Below are 24,236 nucleotides of genomic sequence, written 5' to 3'. Positions count from 1 at the left end.
ATACATACATATATATATATATATATATATATACAACGAGCTTCTTCCAGTTTCCGTCTACCAAATCCACTCACAAGGCTTTGGTCAGCCCGATGCTATAGTAGAAGACACTTGCCCAAGGTGCCACGCAGTGAGACTGAACCCGGGACCATGTGGTTAGTAAGCAAACTACTTACCACACAACCACTCCTAATTCAAATATTATTATTCTTTGAATTAAATTCTTTTACAGTTGCCAGCAAAATAATGCTAAAGAGCATTGATGATTCAATAGTAGAATGCCCACGGGGCGCCCTGATTCAATTCTCAGCCAATGCAGCATGGCACTTTTTTACTTCTTATTAACGTGGTGACTTTTATTAATTCCCTCGGAGGAAGCTTCGGGAAAATGTTTTTAAGTTAAAGCCTTTCTTCTTTCAATGAATTTTCTTTTCATAACTTAGAAGGCTTGTAATGTCAGGCAGCATCGGTGGTTCAGTGGTAGAATGCTCGCCTGCCACGCGGGCGGCCCGGGTTCGATTCCCGGCCGATGCAACATTACATTTATTTTTTCATTTTATTAAGGTTCTTATTTTTTATAAATTGCTTTCAAGCCATACAAAATGGTCTAAGTTTGAATATTGTTATTCTTTGAATAAATTTTTTTATAACTTTCAGGAGAACAATGCCAACGAGTATCGACGGTTCAGAGGCAGAATGCTGACGGGCCGCCCACGTTCAGTTCCTGGCTGACACAACCTGATACTTTCTTTATTAACGTTGAAGTTTTTGGTAATTGCTGTCGAGGAAGCTTCAGAAAGCTTCTAACTGCAAGTCTTTTGAGCATTGAACGAATTTTCATTTCATAACTTAGAAGGGTAATTGTTCATTATGGTTTGGTTATATTAAAAAAAGGAAATAAAAATTAAGTGGGAGATAAGTAGTAAAAGAGGCAGCTTACCTTTTACACAACATAAACACATGTGGGCGGAGGTAAGTGATATGGATCACACTCCCTTTGTTTTTTTGTTGTTTTTTTTATTCTGCAGGAACCCACTATATTTGGAAATGCAGATTTTTTTTTTTTTTTTTTTTTTTGCAGATTCGGAATCTCCGCACTCAGATTAGTGGATTTCTGTAAAAAAAAAAAAAGCTAAAAAAAAAAAACCAAAGGGTTGCGGTCCATGTTCTTTACCTCCGCCCAGATGTCTTCCTTTTATCCGTGGAATTACACCATATAAATTCATGCAAATATGAAACAAACAATTCGTCCGATGTCCCAAACTGTCGTCGCAACACCCGTTTTACTCGTACCCATATGCTTTCAACATTTTGTGTGTGAACGTGTTGATTATGAGGATCAACAAAATTTTGTTGGTGTATAATCACCTCATGCGTGTAGGCACTATCATTCAGGATACCAATGTTATTATACGCTCGCTAGCCAACACTGTCTATGTGAGTCCCAGGTAAATCCATCTTTGCATCAGCGCAGTTAAAGTTTATTCAGTACGGTCAGGTACTTCGACCAAAAAAAATACTTTTTAAAGACGCTCTCAATGCCAGCGAATACTCAATGGCCAGGGCGCCACTCACCTCGATGATACTCACGATGAAAGAACTTGCTTTCGTCAATTTCTACAACTAATGACTGTCCATTAGCATCCAAACCGCCGATTTCTATGGGATTCTGTTGGAGCCAAACATCACGTACTTCCCGACAGAAATTACACCAATCCACGACTGTAGTTCGACAACTGACGGAAGACTCGTCTATAAAATCATCTGGTGACATATCTCGTGCCCAACAGAAAATAATTAGAATGATATTGAACAAAGAAATATGAATTCTCTCAAAAAATGAACCGTAACGAACAGATTTGGGTAATTGTTCAGTATGGTTATGGCGTAATTCCACGGACAAAAAGAACACATTTATTCACTTTCTGACGGCGATCGCCAGTGTTTTATGCTGTGTAAAAATAAGTTGCTTCTTTTACTAGTTGTAAGGCGCAGGAGTGGCTGTGTGGTAAGTAGCTTGCTTACCAACCACATGGTTCCGAGTTCAGTCCCACTGCGTGGTATCTTGGGCAAATTTCTACTATAGCCTCGGGCCGACCAAAGCCTTGTGAGTGGATTTGGTAGACGGAAACTGAAAGAAGCCCGTCGTATATATGTATATATATATATATGTGTGTGTGTGTGTGTCTGTGTCTGTGTTTGTCCCCCTAGCATTGCTTGACAAACGATGCTGGTGTGTTTATGTCCCCGTCACTTAGCAGTTCGGCAAAAGAGACCGATAGAATAAGTACTAGGCTTACAAAGAATAAGTCCCGGGGTCGATTTGCTCGACTAAAGACGGTGCTCCAGCATGGCCGCAGTCAAATGACTGAAACAAGTAAAAGAGTAAAGAGTATACCGAACAATTACCATATTTTTCATAATTGCTTTCAATATTGCTATCCTTTGAATGGGCTTTTCTTTTATAACTTCCAGTAAAATAATGCCAAAGAGCATCGATGACTCAGTGGTAGAATGCTTGCTGGTCGCCCGGGTTCAAATCTGGGCCGACGCAACCTGATACTCTCTTGCTTTTTATAAACGTTGAGATTTTTGGTAATTACTTTCGAGGAAGCTTCGGAAAATGTTTTGTTCTTTGAATGCATTTTCATTTCATGACTTAAAAGAGAAACTAGACAAGCGAGCATCGGTGGTTCAGTGGTAGAATGCTCGCCTGCCACGCGGGCGGCCCGGGTTCGATTCCCGGCCGATGCAACCTGTTTTTTTTCATTCTATTGGACAGATTTACTTTTTTACTTGTTTTAGTGATTTGACTACAGCCATGCTGGAGCACTGCCTTTAGTCGAACAAATCAACCCCAGAGCTTTTCTTTTATAACTTCCAGTAAAATAATGCCAAAGAGCATCGATGACTCAGTGCTAGAATGCTTGCTGGTCGCCCGGGTTCAAATCTGGGCCGACGCAACCTGATACTCTCTTGCTTTTTATTAACGTTGAGATTTTTGGTAATTACTTTCGAGGAAGCTTCGGAAAATGTTTTGTTCTTTGAATGCATTTTCATTTCATGACTTAAAAGAGACGCTATACAAGTGAGCATCGGTGGTTCAGTGGTAGAATGCTCGCCTGCCACGCGGGCGGCCCGGGTTCGATTCCCGGCCGATGCAACCTGTTTTTTTTCATTCTATTGGACAGATTTACTTTTTTACTTGTTTCAGTGATTCGATTGCAGCCATGCTGGAGAACCGCCTTTAGTCGAGCAAATCGACCCCAGAGCTTATTCTCTTTTGCCGCTAAGTTACGGGGACGTAAACACACCAGCATCGGTTGTCAGATGATGTTGGGAGACAAACACAGACACGCAAACATACATACATATATATATATATATACAACGAGCTTCTTCCAGTTTCCGTCTACCAAATCCACTCACAAGGCTTTGATCAGCCCGATGCTATAGTAGAAGACACTTGCCCAAGGTGCCACGCAGTGAGACTGAACCCGGGACCGTGTGGTTAGTAAGCAAGCTACTTACCACACAACCACTCCTAATTCAAATATTATTATTCTTTGAATTAAATTCTTTTACAGTTTCCAGCAAAATAATGCTAAAGAGCATTGATGATTCAATAGTAGAATGCCCACGGGGCGCCCTGATTCAATTCTCAGCCAATGCAGCATGGCACTTTTTTACTTCTTATTAACGTGGTGACTTTTATTAATTCCCTCGGAGGAATCTTCGGGAAAATGTTTTTAAGTTAAAGCCTTTCTTCTTTCAATGAATTTTCTTTTCATAACTTAGAAGGCTTGTAATGTCAGGCAGCATCGGTGGTTCAGTGGTAGAATGCTCGCCTGCCACGCGGGCGGCCCGGGTTCGATTCCCGGCCGATGCAACATTACATTTTTTTTTTCATTTTATTAAGGTTCTTATTTTTTATAAATTGCTTTCAAGCCATACAAAATGGTCTAAGTTTGAATATTGTTATTCTTTGAATAAATTTTTTTATAACTTTCAGGAGAACAATGCCAACGAGTATCGACGGTTCAGAGGCAGAATGCTGACGGGCCGCCCACGTTCAGTTCCTGGCTGACACAACCTGATACTTTCTTTATTAACGTTGAAGTTTTTGGTAATTGCTGTCGAGGAAGCTTCAGAAAGCTTCTAACTGCAAGTCTTTTGAGCATTGAACGAATTTTCATTTCATAACTTAGAAGGGTAATTGTTCATTATGGTTTGGTTATATTAAAAAAAGGAAATAAAAATTAAGTGGGAGATAAGTAGTAAAAGAGGCAGCTTACCTTTTACACAACATAAACACATGTGGGCGGAGGTAAGTGATATGGATCACACTCCCTTTGTTTTTTTGTTGTTTTTTTTATTCTGCAGGAACCCACTATATTTGGAAATGCAGATTTTTTTTTTTTTTTTTTTTTTTGCAGATTCGGAATCTCCGCACTCAGATTAGTGGATTTCTGTAAAAAAAAAAAAAGCTAAAAAAAAAAAACCAAAGGGTTGCGGTCCATGTTCTTTACCTCCGCCCAGATGTCTTCCTTTTATCCGTGGAATTACACCATATAAATTCATGCAAATATGAAACAAACAATTCGTCCGATGTCCCAAACTGTCGTCGCAACACCCGTTTTACTCGTACCCATATGCTTTCAACATTTTGTGTGTGAACGTGTTGATTATGAGGATCAACAAAATTTTGTTGGTGTATAATCACCTCATGCGTGTAGGCACTATCATTCAGGATACCAATGTTATTATACGCTCGCTAGCCAACACTGTCTATGTGAGTCCCAGGTAAATCCATCTTTGCATCAGCGCAGTTAAAGTTTATTCAGTACGGTCAGGTACTTCGACCAAAAAAAATACTTTTTAAAGACGCTCTCAATGCCAGCGAATACTCAATGGCCAGGGCGCCACTCACCTCGATGATACTCACGATGAAAGAACTTGCTTTCGTCAATTTCTACAACTAATGACTGTCCATTAGCATCCAAACCGCCGATTTCTATGGGATTCTGTTGGAGCCAAACATCACGTACTTCCCGACAGAAATTACACCAATCCACGACTGTAGTTCGACAACTGACGGAAGACTCGTCTATAAAATCATCTGGTGACATATCTCGTGCCCAACAGAAAATAATTAGAATGATATTGAACAAAGAAATATGAATTCTCTCAAAAAATGAACCGTAACGAACAGATTTGGGTAATTGTTCAGTATGGTTATGGCGTAATTCCACGGACAAAAAGAACACATTTATTCACTTTCTGACGGCGATCGCCAGTGTTTTATGCTGTGTAAAAATAAGTTGCTTCTTTTACTAGTTGTAAGGCGCAGGAGTGGCTGTGTGGTAAGTAGCTTGCTTACCAACCACATGGTTCCGAGTTCAGTCCCACTGCGTGGTATCTTGGGCAAATTTCTACTATAGCCTCGGGCCGACCAAAGCCTTGTGAGTGGATTTGGTAGACGGAAACTGAAAGAAGCCCGTCGTATATATGTATATATATATATATGTGTGTGTGTGTGTGTCTGTGTCTGTGTTTGTCCCCCTAGCATTGCTTGACAAACGATGCTGGTGTGTTTATGTCCCCGTCACTTAGCAGTTCGGCAAAAGAGACCGATAGAATAAGTACTAGGCTTACAAAGAATAAGTCCCGGGGTCGATTTGCTCGACTAAAGACGGTGCTCCAGCATGGCCGCAGTCAAATGACTGAAACAAGTAAAAGAGTAAAGAGTATACCGAACAATTACCATATTTTTCATAATTGCTTTCAATATTGCTATCCTTTGAATGGGCTTTTCTTTTATAACTTCCAGTAAAATAATGCCAAAGAGCATCGATGACTCAGTGGTAGAATGCTTGCTGGTCGCCCGGGTTCAAATCTGGGCCGACGCAACCTGATACTCTCTTGCTTTTTATAAACGTTGAGATTTTTGGTAATTACTTTCGAGGAAGCTTCGGAAAATGTTTTGTTCTTTGAATGCATTTTCATTTCATGACTTAAAAGAGAAACTAGACAAGCGAGCATCGGTGGTTCAGTGGTAGAATGCTCGCCTGCCACGCGGGCGGCCCGGGTTCGATTCCCGGCCGATGCAACCTGTTTTTTTTCATTCTATTGGACAGATTTACTTTTTTACTTGTTTTAGTGATTTGACTACAGCCATGCTGGAGCACTGCCTTTAGTCGAACAAATCAACCCCAGAGCTTTTCTTTTATAACTTCCAGTAAAATAATGCCAAAGAGCATCGATGACTCAGTGCTAGAATGCTTGCTGGTCGCCCGGGTTCAAATCTGGGCCGACGCAACCTGATACTCTCTTGCTTTTTATTAACGTTGAGATTTTTGGTAATTACTTTCGAGGAAGCTTCGGAAAATGTTTTGTTCTTTGAATGCATTTTCATTTCATGACTTAAAAGAGACGCTATACAAGTGAGCATCGGTGGTTCAGTGGTAGAATGCTCGCCTGCCACGCGGGCGGCCCGGGTTCGATTCCCGGCCGATGCAACCTGTTTTTTTTCATTCTATTGGACAGATTTACTTTTTTACTTGTTTCAGTGATTCGATTGCAGCCATGCTGGAGAACCGCCTTTAGTCGAGCAAATCGACCCCAGAGCTTATTCTCTTTTGCCGCTAAGTTACGGGGACGTAAACACACCAGCATCGGTTGTCAGATGATGTTGGGAGACAAACACAGACACGCAAACATACATACATATATATATATATATACAACGAGCTTCTTCCAGTTTCCGTCTACCAAATCCACTCACAAGGCTTTGATCAGCCCGATGCTATAGTAGAAGACACTTGCCCAAGGTGCCACGCAGTGAGACTGAACCCGGGACCGTGTGGTTAGTAAGCAAGCTACTTACCACACAACCACTCCTAATTCAAATATTATTATTCTTTGAATTAAATTCTTTTACAGTTTCCAGCAAAATAATGCTAAAGAGCATTGATGATTCAATAGTAGAATGCCCACGGGGCGCCCTGATTCAATTCTCAGCCAATGCAGCATGGCACTTTTTTACTTCTTATTAACGTGGTGACTTTTATTAATTCCCTCGGAGGAATCTTCGGGAAAATGTTTTTAAGTTAAAGCCTTTCTTCTTTCAATGAATTTTCTTTTCATAACTTAGAAGGCTTGTAATGTCAGGCAGCATCGGTGGTTCAGTGGTAGAATGCTCGCCTGCCACGCGGGCGGCCCGGGTTCGATTCCCGGCCGATGCAACATTACATTTTTTTTTTCATTTTATTAAGGTTCTTATTTTTTATAAATTGCTTTCAAGCCATACAAAATGGTCTAAGTTTGAATATTGTTATTCTTTGAATAAATTTTTTTATAACTTTCAGGAGAACAATGCCAACGAGTATCGACGGTTCAGAGGCAGAATGCTGACGGGCCGCCCACGTTCAGTTCCTGGCTGACACAACCTGATACTTTCTTTATTAACGTTGAAGTTTTTGGTAATTGCTGTCGAGGAAGCTTCAGAAAGCTTCTAACTGCAAGTCTTTTGAGCATTGAACGAATTTTCATTTCATAACTTAGAAGGGTAATTGTTCATTATGGTTTGGTTATATTAAAAAAAGGAAATAAAAATTAAGTGGGAGATAAGTAGTAAAAGAGGCAGCTTACCTTTTACACAACATAAACACATGTGGGCGGAGGTAAGTGATATGGATCACACTCCCTTTGTTTTTTTGTTGTTTTTTTTATTCTGCAGGAACCCACTATATTTGGAAATGCAGATTTTTTTTTTTTTTTTTTTTTTTGCAGATTCGGAATCTCCGCACTCAGATTAGTGGATTTCTGTAAAAAAAAAAAAAAGCTAAAAAAAAAAAACCAAAGGGTTGCGGTCCATGTTCTTTACCTCCGCCCAGATGTCTTCCTTTTATCCGTGGAATTACACCATATAAATTCATGCAAATATGAAACAAACAATTCGTCCGATGTCCCAAACTGTCGTCGCAACACCCGTTTTACTCGTACCCATATGCTTTCAACATTTTGTGTGTGAACGTGTTGATTATGAGGATCAACAAAATTTTGTTGGTGTATAATCACCTCATGCGTGTAGGCACTATCATTCAGGATACCAATGTTATTATACGCTCGCTAGCCAACACTGTCTATGTGAGTCCCAGGTAAATCCATCTTTGCATCAGCGCAGTTAAAGTTTATTCAGTACGGTCAGGTACTTCGACCAAAAAAAATACTTTTTAAAGACGCTCTCAATGCCAGCGAATACTCAATGGCCAGGGCGCCACTCACCTCGATGATACTCACGATGAAAGAACTTGCTTTCGTCAATTTCTACAACTAATGACTGTCCATTAGCATCCAAACCGCCGATTTCTATGGGATTCTGTTGGAGCCAAACATCACGTACTTCCCGACAGAAATTACACCAATCCACGACTGTAGTTCGACAACTGACGGAAGACTCGTCTATAATATCATCTGGTGACATATCTCGTGCCCAACAGAAAATAATTAGAATGATATTGAACAAAGAAATATGAATTCTCTCAAAAAATGAACCGTAACGAACAGATTTGGGTAATTGTTCAGTATGGTTATGGCGTAATTCCACGGACAAAAAGAACACATTTATTCACTTTCTGACGGCGATCGCCAGTGTTTTATGCTGTGTAAAAATAAGTTGCTTCTTTTACTAGTTGTAAGGCGCAGGAGTGGCTGTGTGGTAAGTAGCTTGCTTACCAACCACATGGTTCCGAGTTCAGTCCCACTGCGTGGTATCTTGGGCAAATTTCTACTATAGCCTCGGGCCGACCAAAGCCTTGTGAGTGGATTTGGTAGACGGAAACTGAAAGAAGCCCGTCGTATATATGTATATATATATATGTGTGTGTGTGTGTGTGTCTGTGTCTGTGTTTGTCCCCCTAGCATTGCTTGACAAACGATGCTGGTGTGTTTATGTCCCCGTCACTTAGCAGTTCGGCAAAAGAGACCGATAGAATAAGTACTAGGCTTACAAAGAATAAGTCCCGGGGTCGATTTGCTCGACTAAAGACGGTGCTCCAGCATGGCCGCAGTCAAATGACTGAAACAAGTAAAAGAGTAAAGAGTATACCGAACAATTACCATATTTTTCATAATTGCTTTCAATATTGCTATCCTTTGAATGGGCTTTTCTTTTATAACTTCCAGTAAAATAATGCCAAAGAGCATCGATGACTCAGTGGTAGAATGCTTGCTGGTCGCCCGGGTTCAAATCTGGGCCGACGCAACCTGATACTCTCTTGCTTTTTATAAACGTTGAGATTTTTGGTAATTACTTTCGAGGAAGCTTCGGAAAATGTTTTGTTCTTTGAATGCATTTTCATTTCATGACTTAAAAGAGACACTAGACAAGCGAGCATCGGTGGTTCAGTGGTAGAATGCTCGCCTGCCACGCGGGCGGCCCGGGTTCGATTCCCGGCCGATGCAACCTGTTTTTTTTTCATTCTATTGGACAGATTTACTTTTTTACTTGTTTTAGTGATTTGACTACAGCCATGCTGGAGCACTGCCTTTAGTCGAACAAATCAACCCCAGAGCTTTTCTTTTATAACTTCCAGTAAAATAATGCCAAAGAGCATCGATGACTCAGTGCTAGAATGCTTGCTGGTCGCCCGGGTTCAAATCTGGGCCGACGCAACCTGATACTCTCTTGCTTTTTATTAACGTTGAGATTTTTGGTAATTACTTTCGAGGAAGCTTCGGAAAATGTTTTGTTCTTTGAATGCATTTTCATTTCATGACTTAAAAGAGACGCTATACAAGTGAGCATCGGTGGTTCAGTGGTAGAATGCTCGCCTGCCACGCGGGCGGCCCGGTTTCGGTTCCCGGCCGATGCAACCTGTTTTTTTTCATTCTATTGGACAGATTTACTTTTTTACTTGTTTCAGTGATTCGATTGCAGCCATGCTGGAGAACCGCCTTTAGTCGAGCAAATCGACCCCAGAGCTTATTCTCTTTTGCCGCTAAGTTACGGGGACGTAAACACACCAGCATCGGTTGTCAGATGATGTTGGGAGACAAACACAGACACGCAAACATACATACATATATATATATATATATATATATACAACGAGCTTCTTCCAGTTTCCGTCTACCAAATCCACTCACAAGGCTTTGGTCAGCCCGATGCTATAGTAGAAGACACTTGCCCAAGGTGCCACGCAGTGAGACTGAACCCGGGACCATGTGGTTAGTAAGCAAACTACTTACCACACAACCACTCCTAATTCAAATATTATTATTCTTTGAATTAAATTCTTTTACAGTTGCCAGCAAAATAATGCTAAAGAGCATTGATGATTCAATAGTAGAATGCCCACGGGGCGCCCTGATTCAATTCTCAGCCAATGCAGCATGGCACTTTTTTACTTCTTATTAACGTGGTGACTTTTATTAATTCCCTCGGAGGAAGCTTCGGGAAAATGTTTTTAAGTTAAAGCCTTTCTTCTTTCAATGAATTTTCTTTTCATAACTTAGAAGGCTTGTAATGTCAGGCAGCATCGGTGGTTCAGTGGTAGAATGCTCGCCTGCCACGCGGGCGGCCCGGGTTCGATTCCCGGCCGATGCAACATTACATTTCTTTTTTCATTTTATTAAGGTTCTTATTTTTTATAAATTGCTTTCAAGCCATACAAAATGGTCTAAGTTTGAATATTGTTATTCTTTGAATAAATTTTTTTATAACTTTCAGGAGAACAATGCCAACGAGTATCGACGGTTCAGAGGCAGAATGCTGACGGGCCGCCCACGTTCAGTTCCTGGCTGACACAACCTGATACTTTCTTTATTAACGTTGAAGTTTTTGGTAATTGCTGTCGAGGAAGCTTCAGAAAGCTTCTAACTGCAAGTCTTTTGAGCATTGAACGAATTTTCATTTCATAACTTAGAAGGGTAATTGTTCATTATGGTTTGGTTATATTAAAAAAAGGAAATAAAAATTAAGTGGGAGATAAGTAGTAAAAGAGGCAGCTTACCTTTTACACAACATAAACACATGTGGGCGGAGGTAAGTGATATGGATCACACTCCCTTTGTTTTTTTGTTGTTTTTTTTATTCTGCAGGAACCCACTATATTTGGAAATGCAGATTTTTTTTTTTTTTTTTTTTTTTGCAGATTCGGAATCTCCGCACTCAGATTAGTGGATTTCTGTAAAAAAAAAAAAAGCTAAAAAAAAAAAACCAAAGGGTTGCGGTCCATGTTCTTTACCTCCGCCCAGATGTCTTCCTTTTATCCGTGGAATTACACCATATAAATTCATGCAAATATGAAACAAACAATTCGTCCGATGTCCCAAACTGTCGTCGCAACACCCGTTTTACTCGTACCCATATGCTTTCAACATTTTGTGTGTGAACGTGTTGATTATGAGGATCAACAAAATTTTGTTGGTGTATAATCACCTCATGCGTGTAGGCACTATCATTCAGGATACCAATGTTATTATACGCTCGCTAGCCAACACTGTCTATGTGAGTCCCAGGTAAATCCATCTTTGCATCAGCGCAGTTAAAGTTTATTCAGTACGGTCAGGTACTTCGACCAAAAAAAATACTTTTTAAAGACGCTCTCAATGCCAGCGAATACTCAATGGCCAGGGCGCCACTCACCTCGATGATACTCACGATGAAAGAACTTGCTTTCGTCAATTTCTACAACTAATGACTGTCCATTAGCATCCAAACCGCCGATTTCTATGGGATTCTGTTGGAGCCAAACATCACGTACTTCCCGACAGAAATTACACCAATCCACGACTGTAGTTCGACAACTGACGGAAGACTCGTCTATAATATCATCTGGTGACATATCTCGTGCCCAACAGAAAATAATTAGAATGATATTGAACAAAGAAATATGAATTCTCTCAAAAAATGAACCGTAACGAACAGATTTGGGTAATTGTTCAGTATGGTTATGGCGTAATTCCACGGACAAAAAGAACACATTTATTCACTTTCTGACGGCGATCGCCAGTGTTTTATGCTGTGTAAAAATAAGTTGCTTCTTTTACTAGTTGTAAGGCGCAGGAGTGGCTGTGTGGTAAGTAGCTTGCTTACCAACCACATGGTTCCGAGTTCAGTCCCACTGCGTGGTATCTTGGGCAAATTTCTACTATAGCCTCGGGCCGACCAAAGCCTTGTGAGTGGATTTGGTAGACGGAAACTGAAAGAAGCCCGTCGTATATATGTATATATATATATGTGTGTGTGTGTGTGTGTCTGTGTCTGTGTTTGTCCCCCTAGCATTGCTTGACAAACGATGCTGGTGTGTTTATGTCCCCGTCACTTAGCAGTTCGGCAAAAGAGACCGATAGAATAAGTACTAGGCTTACAAAGAATAAGTCCCGGGGTCGATTTGCTCGACTAAAGACGGTGCTCCAGCATGGCCGCAGTCAAATGACTGAAACAAGTAAAAGAGTAAAGAGTATACCGAACAATTACCATATTTTTCATAATTGCTTTCAATATTGCTATCCTTTGAATGGGCTTTTCTTTTATAACTTCCAGTAAAATAATGCCAAAGAGCATCGATGACTCAGTGGTAGAATGCTTGCTGGTCGCCCGGGTTCAAATCTGGGCCGACGCAACCTGATACTCTCTTGCTTTTTATAAACGTTGAGATTTTTGGTAATTACTTTCGAGGAAGCTTCGGAAAATGTTTTGTTCTTTGAATGCATTTTCATTTCATGACTTAAAAGAGACACTAGACAAGCGAGCATCGGTGGTTCAGTGGTAGAATGCTCGCCTGCCACGCGGGCGGCCCGGGTTCGATTCCCGGCCGATGCAACCTGTTTTTTTTCATTCTATTGGACAGATTTACTTTTTTACTTGTTTTAGTGATTTGACTACAGCCATGCTGGAGCACTGCCTTTAGTCGAACAAATCAACCCCAGAGCTTTTCTTTTATAACTTCCAGTAAAATAATGCCAAAGAGCATCGATGACTCAGTGCTAGAATGCTTGCTGGTCGCCCGGGTTCAAATCTGGGCCGACGCAACCTGATACTCTCTTGCTTTTTATTAACGTTGAGATTTTTGGTAATTACTTTCGAGGAAGCTTCGGAAAATGTTTTGTTCTTTGAATGCATTTTCATTTCATGACTTAAAAGAGACGCTATACAAGTGAGCATCGGTGGTTCAGTGGTAGAATGCTCGCCTGCCACGCGGGCGGCCCGGTTTCGGTTCCCGGCCGATGCAACCTGTTTTTTTTCATTCTATTGGACAGATTTACTTTTTTACTTGTTTCAGTGATTCGATTGCAGCCATGCTGGAGAACCGCCTTTAGTCGAGCAAATCGACCCCAGAGCTTATTCTCTTTTGCCGCTAAGTTACGGGGACGTAAACACACCAGCATCGGTTGTCAGATGATGTTGGGAGACAAACACAGACACGCAAACATACATACATATATATATATATATATATATATACAACGAGCTTCTTCCAGTTTCCGTCTACCAAATCCACTCACAAGGCTTTGGTCAGCCCGATGCTATAGTAGAAGACACTTGCCCAAGGTGCCACGCAGTGAGACTGAACCCGGGACCATGTGGTTAGTAAGCAAACTACTTACCACACAACCACTCCTAATTCAAATATTATTATTCTTTGAATTAAATTCTTTTACAGTTGCCAGCAAAATAATGCTAAAGAGCATTGATGATTCAATAGTAGAATGCCCACGGGGCGCCCTGATTCAATTCTCAGCCAATGCAGCATGGCACTTTTTTACTTCTTATTAACGTGGTGACTTTTATTAATTCCCTCGGAGGAAGCTTCGGGAAAATGTTTTTAAGTTAAAGCCTTTCTTCTTTCAATGAATTTTCTTTTCATAACTTAGAAGGCTTGTAATGTCAGGCAGCATCGGTGGTTCAGTGGTAGAATGCTCGCCTGCCACGCGGGCGGCCCGGGTTCGATTCCCGGCCGATGCAACATTACATTTCTTTTTTCATTTTATTAAGGTTCTTATTTTTTATAAATTGCTTTCAAGCCATACAAAATGGTCTAAGTTTGAATATTGTTATTCTTTGAATAAATTTTTTTATAACTTTCAGGAGAACAATGCCAACGAGTATCGACGGTTCAGAGGCAGAATGCTGACGGGCCGCCCACGTTCAGTTCCTGGCTGACACAACCTGATACTTTCTTTATTAACGTTGAAGTTTTTGGTAATTGCTGTCGAGGAAGCTTCAGAAAGCTTCTAACTGCAAGTCTTTTGAGCATTGAACGAATTTTCATTTCATAACTTAGAAGGGTAATTGTTCATTATGGTTTGGTTATATTAAAAAAAGGAAATAAAAATTAAGTGGGAGATAAGTAGTAAAAGAGGCAGCTTACCTTTTACACAACATAAACACATGTGGGCGGAGGTAAGTGATATGGATCACACTCCCTTTGTTTTTTTGTTGTTTTTTTTATTCTGCAGGAACCCACTATATTTGGAAATGCAGATTTTTTTTTTTTTTTTTTTTTTTGCAGATTCGGAATCTCCGCACTCAGATTAGTGGATTTCTGTAAAAAAAAAAAAAGCTAAAAAAAAAAAACCAAAGGGTTGCGGTCCATGTTCTTTACCTCCGCCCAGATGTCTTCCTTTTATCCGTGGAATTACACCATATAAATTCATGCAAATATGAAACAAACAATTCGTCCGATGTCCCAAACTGTCGTCGCAACACCCGTTTTACTCGTACCCATATGCTTTCAACATTTTGTGTGTGAACGTGTTGATTATGAGGATCAACAAAATTTTGTTGGTGTATAATCACCTCATGCGTGTAGGCACTATCATTCAGGATACCAATGTTATTATACGCTCGCTAGCCAACACTGTCTATGTGAGTCCCAGGTAAATCCATCTTTGCATCAGCGCAGTTAAAGTTTATTCAGTACGGTCAGGTACTTCGACCAAAAAAAATACTTTTTAAAGACGCTCTCAATGCCAGCGAATACTCAATGGCCAGGGCGCCACTCACCTCGATGATACTCACGATGAAAGAACTTGCTTTCGTCAATTTCTACAACTAATGACTGTCCATTAGCATCCAAACCGCCGATTTCTATGGGATTCTGTTGGAGCCAAACATCACGTACTTCCCGACAGAAATTACACCAATCCACGACTGTAGTTCGACAACTGACGGAAGACTCGTCTATAATATCATCTGGTGACATATCTCGTGCCCAACAGAAAATAATTAGAATGATATTGAACAAAGAAATATGAATTCTCTCAAAAAATGAACCGTAACGAACAGATTTGGGTAATTGTTCAGTATGGTTATGGCGTAATTCCACGGACAAAAAGAACACATTTATTCACTTTCTGACGGCGATCGCCAGTGTTTTATGCTGTGTAAAAATAAGTTGCTTCTTTTACTAGTTGTAAGGCGCAGGAGTGGCTGTGTGGTAAGTAGCTTGCTTACCAACCACATGGTTCCGAGTTCAGTCCCACTGCGTGGTATCTTGGGCAAATTTCTACTATAGCCTCGGGCCGACCAAAGCCTTGTGAGTGGATTTGGTAGACGGAAACTGAAAGAAGCCCGTCGTATATATGTATATATATATATGTGTGTGTGTGTGTGTGTCTGTGTCTGTGTTTGTCCCCCTAGCATTGCTTGACAAACGATGCTGGTGTGTTTATGTCCCCGTCACTTAGCAGTTCGGCAAAAGAGACCGATAGAATAAGTACTAGGCTTACAAAGAATAAGTCCCGGGGTCGATTTGCTCGACTAAAGACGGTGCTCCAGCATGGCCGCAGTCAAATGACTGAAACAAGTAAAAGAGTAAAGAGTATACCGAACAATTACCATATTTTTCATAATTGCTTTCAATATTGCTATCCTTTGAATGGGCTTTTCTTTTATAACTTCCAGTAAAATAATGCCAAAGAGCATCGATGACTCAGTGGTAGAATGCTTGCTGGTCGCCCGGGTTCAAATCTGGGCCGACGCAATCTGATACTCTCTTGCTTTTTATAAACGTTGAGATTTTTGGTAATTACTTTCGAGGAAGCTTCGGAAAATGTTTTGTTCTTTGAATGCATTTTCATTTCATGACTTAAAAGAGACACTAGACAAGCGAGCATCGGTGGTTCAGTGGTAGAATGCTCGCCTGCCACGCGGGCGGCCCGGGTTCGATTCCCGGCCGATGCAACCTGTTTTTTTTCATTCTATTGGACAGATTTACTTTTATACTTGTTTTAGTGATTTGACTACAGCCATGCTGGAGCACTGCCTTTAGTCGAACAAATCAACCCCAGAGCTTTTCTTTTATAACTTCCAGTAAAATAATGCCAAAGAGCATCGATGACTCAGTGCTAGAATGCTTGCTGGTCGCCCGGGTTCAAATCTGGGCCGACGCAACCTGATACTCTCTTGCTTTTTATTAACGTTGAGATTTTTGGTAATTACTTTCGAGGAAGCTTCGGAAAATGTTTTGTTCTTTGAATGCATTTTCATTTCATGACTTAAAAGAGACGCTATGCAAGTGAGCATCGGTGGTTCAGTGGTAGAATGCTCGCCTGCCACGCGGGCGGCCCGGTTTCGGTTCCCGGCCGATGCAACCTGTTTTTTTTCATTCTATTGGACAGATTTACTTTTTTACTTGTTTCAGTGATTCGATTGCAGCCATGCTGGAGAACCGCCTTTAGTCGAGCAAATCGACCCCAGAGCTTATTCTCTTTTGCCGCTAAGTTACGGGGACGTAAACACACCAGCATCGGTTGTCAGATGATGTTGGGAGACAAACACAGACACGCAAACATACATACATATATATATATATATATATATATACAACGAGCTTCTTCCAGTTTCCGTCTACCAAATCCACTCACAAGGCTTTGGTCAGCCCGATGCTATAGTAGAAGACACTTGCCCAAGGTGCCACGCAGTGAGACTGAACCCGGGACCATGTGGTTAGTAAGCAAACTACTTACCACACAACCACTCCTAATTCAAATATTATTATTCTTTGAATTAAATTCTTTTACAGTTGCCAGCAAAATAATGCTAAAGAGCATTGATGATTCAATAGTAGAATGCCCACGGGGCGCCCTGATTCAATTCTCAGCCAATGCAGCATGGCACTTTTTTACTTCTTATTAACGTGGTGACTTTTATTAATTCCCTCGGAGGAAGCTTCGGGAAAATGTTTTTAAGTTAAAGCCTTTCTTCTTTCAATGAATTTTCTTTTCATAACTTAGAAGGCTTGTAATGTCAGGCAGCATCGGTGGTTCAGTGGTAGAATGCTCGCCTGCCACGCGGGCGGCCCGGGTTCGATTCCCGGCCGATGCAACATTACATTTCTTTTTTCATTTTATTAAGGTTCTTATTTTTTATAAATTGCTTTCAAGCCATACAAAATGGTCTAAGTTTGAATATTGTTATTCTTTGAATAAATTTTTTTATAACTTTCAGGAGAACAATGCCAACGAGTATCGACGGTTCAGAGGCAGAATGCTGACGGGCCGCCCACGTTCAGTTCCTGGCTGACACAACCTGATACTTTCTTTATTAACGTTGAAGTTTTTGGTAATTGCTGTCGAGGAAGCTTCAGAAAGCTTCTAACTGCAAGTCTTTTGAGCATTGAACGAATTTTCATTTCATAACTTAGAAGGGTAATTGTTCATTATGGTTTGGTTATATTAAAAAAAGGAAATAAAAATTAAGTGGGAGATAAGTAGTAAAAGAGGCAGCTTACCTTTTACACAACATAAACACATGTGGGCGGAGGTAAGTGATATGGATCACACTCCCTTTGTTTTTTTGTTGTTTTTTTTATTCTGCAGGAACCCACTATATTTGGAAATGCAGATTTTTTTTTTTTTTTTTTTTTTGCAGATTCGGAATCTCCGCACTCAGATTAGTGGATTTCTGTAAAAAAAAAAAAAGCTAAAAAAAAAAAACCAAAGGGTTGCGGTCCATGTTCTTTACCTCCGCCCAGATGTCTTCCTTTTATCCGTGGAATTACACCATATAAATTCATGCAAATATGAAACAAACAATTCGTCCGATGTCCCAAACTGTCGTCGCAACACCCGTTTAACTCGTACCCATATGCTTTCAACATTTTGTGTGTGAACGTGTTGATTATGAGGATCAACAAAATTTTGTTGGTGTATAATCACCTCATGCGTGTAGGCACTATCATTCAGGATACCAATGTTATTATACGCTCGCTAGCCAACACTGTCTATGTGAGTCCCAGGTAAATCCATCTTTGCATCAGCGCAGTTAAAGTTTATTCAGTACGGTCAGGTACTTCGACCAAAAAAAATACTTTTTAAAGACGCTCTCAATGCCAGCGAATACTCAATGGCCAGGGCGCCACTCACCTCGATGATACTCACGATGAAAGAACTTGCTTTCGTCAATTTCTACAACTAATGACTGTCCATTAGCATCCAAACCGCCGATTTCTATGGGATTCTGTTGGAGCCAAACATCACGTACTTCCCGACAGAAATTACACCAATCCACGACTGTAGTTCGACTACTGACGGAAGACTCGTCTATAAAATCATCTGGTGACATATCTCGTGCCCAACAGAAAATAATTAGAATGATATTGAACAAAGAAATATGAATTCTCTCAAAAAATGAACCGTAACGAACAGATTTGGGTAATTGTTCAGTATGGTTATGGCGTAATTCCACGGACAAAAAGAACACATTTATTCACTTTCTGACGGCGATCGCCAGTGTTTTATGCTGTGTAAAAATAAGTTGCTTCTTTTACTTGTTGTAAGGCGCAGGAGTGGCTGTGTGGTAAGTAGCTTGCTTACCAACCACATGCTAAAGAGCATTGATGATTCAATAGTAGAATGCCCACGGGGCGCCCTGATTCAATTCTCAGCCAATGCAGCATGGCACTTTTTTACTTCTTATTAACGTGGTGACTTTTATTAATTCCCTCGGAGGAAGCTTCGGGAAAATGTTTTTAAGTTGAAGCCTTTCTTCTTTCAATGAATTTTCTTTTCATAACTTAGAAGGATTGTAACGTCAGGCAGCATCGGTGGTTCAGTGGTAGAATGCTCGCCTGCCACGCGGGCGGCCCGGGTTCGATTCCCGGCCGATGCAACATTAAATTTTTTTCTTCATTTTATTAAGGTTCTTATTTTTTATAAATTGCTTTCAAGCCATACAAAATGGTCTAAGTTTGAATATTGTTATTCTTTGAAAAAATTTTTTTATAACTTTCAGGAGAACAATGCCAACGAGTATCGACGGTTCAGAGGCAGAATGCTGACGGGCCGCCCACGTTCAGTTCCCGGCTGACACAACCTGATACTTTCTTTATTAACGTTGAAGTTTTTGGTAATTGCTGTCGAGGAAGCTTCTAACTGCAAGTCTTTTGTGCATTGAACGAATTTTCATTTCATAACTTAGAAGGGTAATTGTTCATTATGGTTTGGTTATATTAAAAAAAGGAAATAAAAATTAAGTGGGAGATAAGTAGTAAAAGAGGCAGCTTACCTTTTACACAACATAAACACATGTGGGCGGAGGTAAGTGATATGGATCACACACCCTTTGTTTTTTTGTTGTTTTTTTTATTCTGCAGGAACCCACTATATTTGGAAATGCAGATTTTTTTTTTTTTTGCAGATTCGGAATCTCCGCACTCAGATTAGTGGATTTCTGTAAAAAAAAAAAAAAAAGGCTAAAAAAAAAAAAACCAAAGGGTTGCGGTCCATGTTCTTTACCTCCGCCTAGATGTCTTCCTTTTATCCGTGGAATTACACCATATAAATTCATGCAAATATGAAACAAACAATTCGTCCGATGTCCCAAACTGTCGTCGCAACACCCGTTTTACTCGTACCCATATGTTTTCAACATTTTGTGTGTGAACGTGTTGATTATGAGGATCAACAAAATTTTGTTGGTGTATAATCACCTCATGCGTGTAGGCACTATCATTCAGGATACCAATGTTATTATACGCTCGCTAGAGTATACCGAACAATTACCACTTAGAAGAAGTACAGCACCGGCAAACATCGGTGGTTCAGTGGTAGAATCCTCGCAGGCGATCCGGGTTTGATCTCCCGCCGATACACTCCTACTTCTCCCCCTACTCACCAACCACACACGCACATTTCATTGGTTGATATTTTTCATAATTGCTTTCAAGTCATGTTCAGACAAAATTCTCTTAATTCAAATATTGCTATCCTTTGAATGGGCTTTTCTTTTATAACTTCCAGTAAAATAATGCCAAAGAGCATCGATGACTCAGTGGTAGAATGCTTGCTAGTCGCCCGGGTTCAATTCTGGGCCGACGCAACCTGATACTCTCTTGCTTTTTATTAACGTTGAGATTTTTGGTAATTGCTTTCGAGGAAGCTTCGGAAAATGTTTTGTTCTTTGAATGCATTTTCATTTCATGACTTAAAAGAGACACTAAACAAGCGAGCATCGGTGGTTCAGTGGTAAAATGCTCGCCTGCCACGCGGGCGGCCCGGTTTCGATTCCCGGCCGATGCAATCTGTTGTCTTTTGGGTTTTTTTCTTTCCATTTCATTCGACTTTTCATAATTGCTTTCCATATTCGGACAAAATGTTCTTAGTTCAAATATTGTTATTCTTTGAATAATTTATTTTTTTAATATCTTCAAGCAAAATAATGCCAAAGAACATTGATGATTCAATGGTAGAATGCTCATGGACCGCCCTGATTCAAGCCTCGGCCAATGCAACATGATACATTTTTGCTTTTTATTAACATGGATATTTTTGGTAATTCCTTTCGAGGAAGTTTCGGAAAAATGTTTTAAGTTAACGCAGTGTCTGCCAAATGTTTTTTTACGTTACGACACCCTAGCCGAGGAGAATTTATTTTGCGGCACACCAAATAAAATTCCAACAAAATTGAATATACTTTATTAGTATGAATAAAAATTAATAAATTCTTATAGTAACAATAAAATAACATTGCTTTATGAAAATATAATATATATAAATAGATAATATAATACAATAATAATGTTTTTGGTGAGAAGGATGCAAGTGATTTTGAGAAAGAATTTTGTCAAAACGTGGTTCTAAATTAAATGAACAAATACGTAACTCCTCATCTACCACCTGTAATCGTTCCCGTTTTCTGAGGGGTTTTTTTTCATTTCCATAAGAGCAGTGATACTTAATTCGCAAAGATATGATGATCCAAAGGGCAACAGAGATTTAAAGGCTGTAATAGCTAATCGAGGCTCCAAAGCGAAATCCAAAATTCTGACAATTCTGACGCAGAAAATGAGGCATGTGTACAGAATCGTTTTTCAAGTCTATTAAATTTACTTTTTCTGTCATTGTTAATGGCAGGTGTGTACTGTCATATCTTGCGAAAAGATTGATGACCCACTCGTGCATTTGATAATCAAGTGATGGAAAATATTTAGAAAATGATACAGAGAGTTTCTCTACTGTCTTCTGCACTTTTTGACAAAATTTTTTAATTTGTTTGGAAAAAGCCTCTACGCCTGAAAAGCAATCAAGCTGCGAGTTTTAAACATTCTTTATCCACAATTCTAACTTGTCGGTGAAAGACTTTAATTTGCCTGTAATTATAATAATATTTTCGTTCGCTCCTTGCAGACTCAAATTTAAAACGTTCAACTTCTCAAAAAGATCGTTGAGAAATGCTACTTCCAGCCACCCATCATCATCGTTAAGAAATTCAAATCCAGAATTTTCAACATCGAAAAACCATATTATTTCAGTTCGCAAAGAGATAAATCGAGAGAGCACTTTTCCTTTTGAGAGCCATCGCACTTCTGTATGAAGCAGTAAACACTTACAATCAGAATCCATAGTTTTTCATAGGGATGCAAAATGTCTGCGCTGTAGGGAAATCGATTTTATGTAATTTATCACTTTAGCAACGTTGTCCATCGTCTTCAGGAGACCATCAGGTGGAGATTTTGACAAAAAAAAAAATTCGCGGAGAAGTTTAACTTATGAAATGTTTTGTAATACATGAGCCACGAGGCCTTTTTTTTCGATCCTGCATAGATGGAGCGCCACCAGTGAAAACGCTTATACAAGTTTGCCCCTGCATCCCTCTCAATACGACATTTTGGTCTACCAGATTAAAGACATCTTCTCTTGTCATTCTTTCCTTCAGTTCACAACAAAAGAAAAACTAACATGATTTTACCACTCCTGATGATTCGCAGAAATGAAATTAATCGAGCTTTGTTGTTGATGTCTGTACTTCCATCGATTTGTAAAGCCCACAAGAGTTCATTTTTGCTTCAGTGAAATGTTCGTGGAACCGATCATGAATATCTCGTGAAATGTCTTGACTTTTACGAGAAATCGTGTGGGCAGATAAAGGAATGGTATTAATTTGTTTGACAGCTCCATCACTAATCATTGTGCCAACGGCTATCTCTAAGGCTGGTAAAATAATGTTTTCGACATCAGAATGTGTTTCTTTTCTTCTTTGTCAAAAGCTGGGCAATCTTGCAACTAGCGATTTGAGCTTTCTCGGGAATTGAGTGAAATTTCTTCAGCCTTTTTGATTGAATTTTAAAATTCTTTTTTAGCATCTCAAAGTATTCTTTTGGTTTGTCCTTATGTTGCAGATGATTTGTTATTAAATGATGTTGAAGTTTACTGGGAACCATTGCTTCATTTGAGAGTGTTGTTAAACAAATCATACAAAAATGAACCGAGTTGTCTTTTTCCGATAATATAAAACCATATTGCATGTAATTTTCTTTATATTTTCGTTTTGGTGAGGTGGACTTTCCGACTCATGCAGTAGGGAAAAAGTTTTTACCATCGATTTAATTTGACATTTTTTGTAACCGTTTTCAAGGAAGCTTTGGACGAAATGTTCTACTTTCGAATCGCGTTAGAATGAATCTTCCTTTTGTAACTTACTGCTGGCAGAGAGTCCGTGAGATAGATAGATAGATAGATAGATAGATAGATAGATACAGAGAGAGACAGACAGACAGACAGACAGACAGACAGACAGACAGACAGATAAGGGTCAGAAATCTTACTTAACACATACAGACGAATGCACAAATTTGTTAGAGTAATATTATACACACGAATTTCTCCCCTTTATCAGTGTTGTGTTTTCTTTCTAAAGTATAAGAAAAAAAACAATAAAAAATAACACCAACATAAATAAGAACTACAGCGTCAACAAACAACGTTTTAATTCTCACTTTCCTCCAAGCTGCCTCTCACTCATATTTCAACCGAGCCGCTAACTTAATCAGTTATCTAACCTCACGTAACATTCGCTCTCCGATCTCTATCACATGTAGAAAGTTACTATCTCCACATCGGAAGCTGATAGTTATTCATTTTCCTGTTTATTTAATTTTGTTTTCATTTTAATTTCAACTTTAAGAAACTCACTCGTAATTAACTTATCACAGTGTCTATGATGAGTTCTTTGATCTGTGACTTTCGCAAGACAAAATTCAATAGATTTAATGGTAATCTAGATGCTTATTCCACTGTTTCTAGCAGATGGTAACTAGTTTCTGGGAAGATTTGAAATTTATTTATTTTTCTTCCTCTAAGCGCTAGACACGCTGTTGGTGAGGAGCATGTATGTATGTTATTATTTGATAATATAAATAATATATAAATATATGCATATATCTATACATATATGTACATACCTACATCTATATGTAGATGTAGGGGTACTATTCAAGAAGGGTGGTCCCGGTGCGCGCACTCGCACATTCGCACATCCACGCTAACGAGTCGTGACTAGTCGATCCTACGACTACCTAACGCGAGTGCGCAAAACATATATGAGGGTTTTTTCTAAACAAAGTAAATAATTTTTTTACACAAAGTAAATAAATCATACACTGCCTGTTTTTGGTAAAGAGTCTATTAAAAAGTCGGTCTTTCAAAATCTACTGTTGTTCAATGGTATCAGTACATGAGGGACATTACAAGTAATTATCTTTTGCGTAACCCCTACCAAATTGGTGGACTTGGGCGCATCGTAGAAATAGATGAATCTATGATGTGCAAGCGCAAATACAATGGAGGATAGGATAGAGAGGATAAAAATAGGTTTTTAGTCTTTGTACCTGACCGTTCTTATGAAACTCTTCTACCACTTATTAAAAGATTTATCAAACCAAGGACGACTATATACCCTGATTGCTGGAGTACGTACAATGGGATTACTGAAATAAATGTGACACCAA

The 24,236-nt window shown here is 39.6% G+C and overlaps 14 non-coding genes across 14 annotated transcripts; all 14 read left to right on the top strand.

Moving 5' to 3' along the window:
- Positions 1-463: 463 nt before the first annotated feature.
- Trnag-gcc (transfer RNA glycine (anticodon GCC)) lies at positions 464-534 on the top strand. Its single transcript has one exon. It is a non-coding gene; the product is annotated as a tRNA-Gly (tRNA).
- Positions 535-2,683: 2,149 nt separating this feature from the next.
- On the top strand, positions 2,684-2,754 carry Trnag-gcc (transfer RNA glycine (anticodon GCC)). Its single transcript has one exon. It is a non-coding gene; the product is annotated as a tRNA-Gly (tRNA).
- A 338-nt stretch (positions 2,755-3,092) lies between these two features.
- Trnag-gcc (transfer RNA glycine (anticodon GCC)) lies at positions 3,093-3,163 on the top strand. The gene has a single exon. It is a non-coding gene; the product is annotated as a tRNA-Gly (tRNA).
- A 655-nt stretch (positions 3,164-3,818) lies between these two features.
- Trnag-gcc (transfer RNA glycine (anticodon GCC)) lies at positions 3,819-3,889 on the top strand. Its single transcript has one exon. It is a non-coding gene; the product is annotated as a tRNA-Gly (tRNA).
- Positions 3,890-6,038: 2,149 nt separating this feature from the next.
- On the top strand, positions 6,039-6,109 carry Trnag-gcc (transfer RNA glycine (anticodon GCC)). Its single transcript has one exon. It is a non-coding gene; the product is annotated as a tRNA-Gly (tRNA).
- Positions 6,110-6,447: 338 nt separating this feature from the next.
- Positions 6,448-6,518, top strand: Trnag-gcc (transfer RNA glycine (anticodon GCC)). Its single transcript has one exon. It is a non-coding gene; the product is annotated as a tRNA-Gly (tRNA).
- A 655-nt stretch (positions 6,519-7,173) lies between these two features.
- Positions 7,174-7,244, top strand: Trnag-gcc (transfer RNA glycine (anticodon GCC)). Its single transcript has one exon. It is a non-coding gene; the product is annotated as a tRNA-Gly (tRNA).
- A 2,150-nt stretch (positions 7,245-9,394) lies between these two features.
- On the top strand, positions 9,395-9,465 carry Trnag-gcc (transfer RNA glycine (anticodon GCC)). Its single transcript has one exon. It is a non-coding gene; the product is annotated as a tRNA-Gly (tRNA).
- A 1,073-nt stretch (positions 9,466-10,538) lies between these two features.
- Positions 10,539-10,609, top strand: Trnag-gcc (transfer RNA glycine (anticodon GCC)). The gene has a single exon. It is a non-coding gene; the product is annotated as a tRNA-Gly (tRNA).
- A 2,149-nt stretch (positions 10,610-12,758) lies between these two features.
- Trnag-gcc (transfer RNA glycine (anticodon GCC)) lies at positions 12,759-12,829 on the top strand. Its single transcript has one exon. It is a non-coding gene; the product is annotated as a tRNA-Gly (tRNA).
- A 1,072-nt stretch (positions 12,830-13,901) lies between these two features.
- Positions 13,902-13,972, top strand: Trnag-gcc (transfer RNA glycine (anticodon GCC)). Its single transcript has one exon. It is a non-coding gene; the product is annotated as a tRNA-Gly (tRNA).
- A 2,149-nt stretch (positions 13,973-16,121) lies between these two features.
- Positions 16,122-16,192, top strand: Trnag-gcc (transfer RNA glycine (anticodon GCC)). Its single transcript has one exon. It is a non-coding gene; the product is annotated as a tRNA-Gly (tRNA).
- A 1,072-nt stretch (positions 16,193-17,264) lies between these two features.
- Trnag-gcc (transfer RNA glycine (anticodon GCC)) lies at positions 17,265-17,335 on the top strand. Its single transcript has one exon. It is a non-coding gene; the product is annotated as a tRNA-Gly (tRNA).
- Positions 17,336-19,049: 1,714 nt separating this feature from the next.
- On the top strand, positions 19,050-19,120 carry Trnag-gcc (transfer RNA glycine (anticodon GCC)). Its single transcript has one exon. It is a non-coding gene; the product is annotated as a tRNA-Gly (tRNA).
- The last annotated feature ends 5,116 nt before the right edge of the window (positions 19,121-24,236 follow it).

This window comes from Octopus bimaculoides, chromosome 7, assembly GCF_046866305.1.
Source record: "Octopus bimaculoides isolate indiv1 chromosome 7, ASM4686630v1, whole genome shotgun sequence".
NCBI classification, from domain to species: Eukaryota; Metazoa; Mollusca; class Cephalopoda; order Octopoda; family Octopodidae; genus Octopus; species Octopus bimaculoides.
The sequence above is the reverse complement of the archived record's forward strand: the minus strand, read 5'-3'. Positions and strand labels throughout refer to the sequence as shown.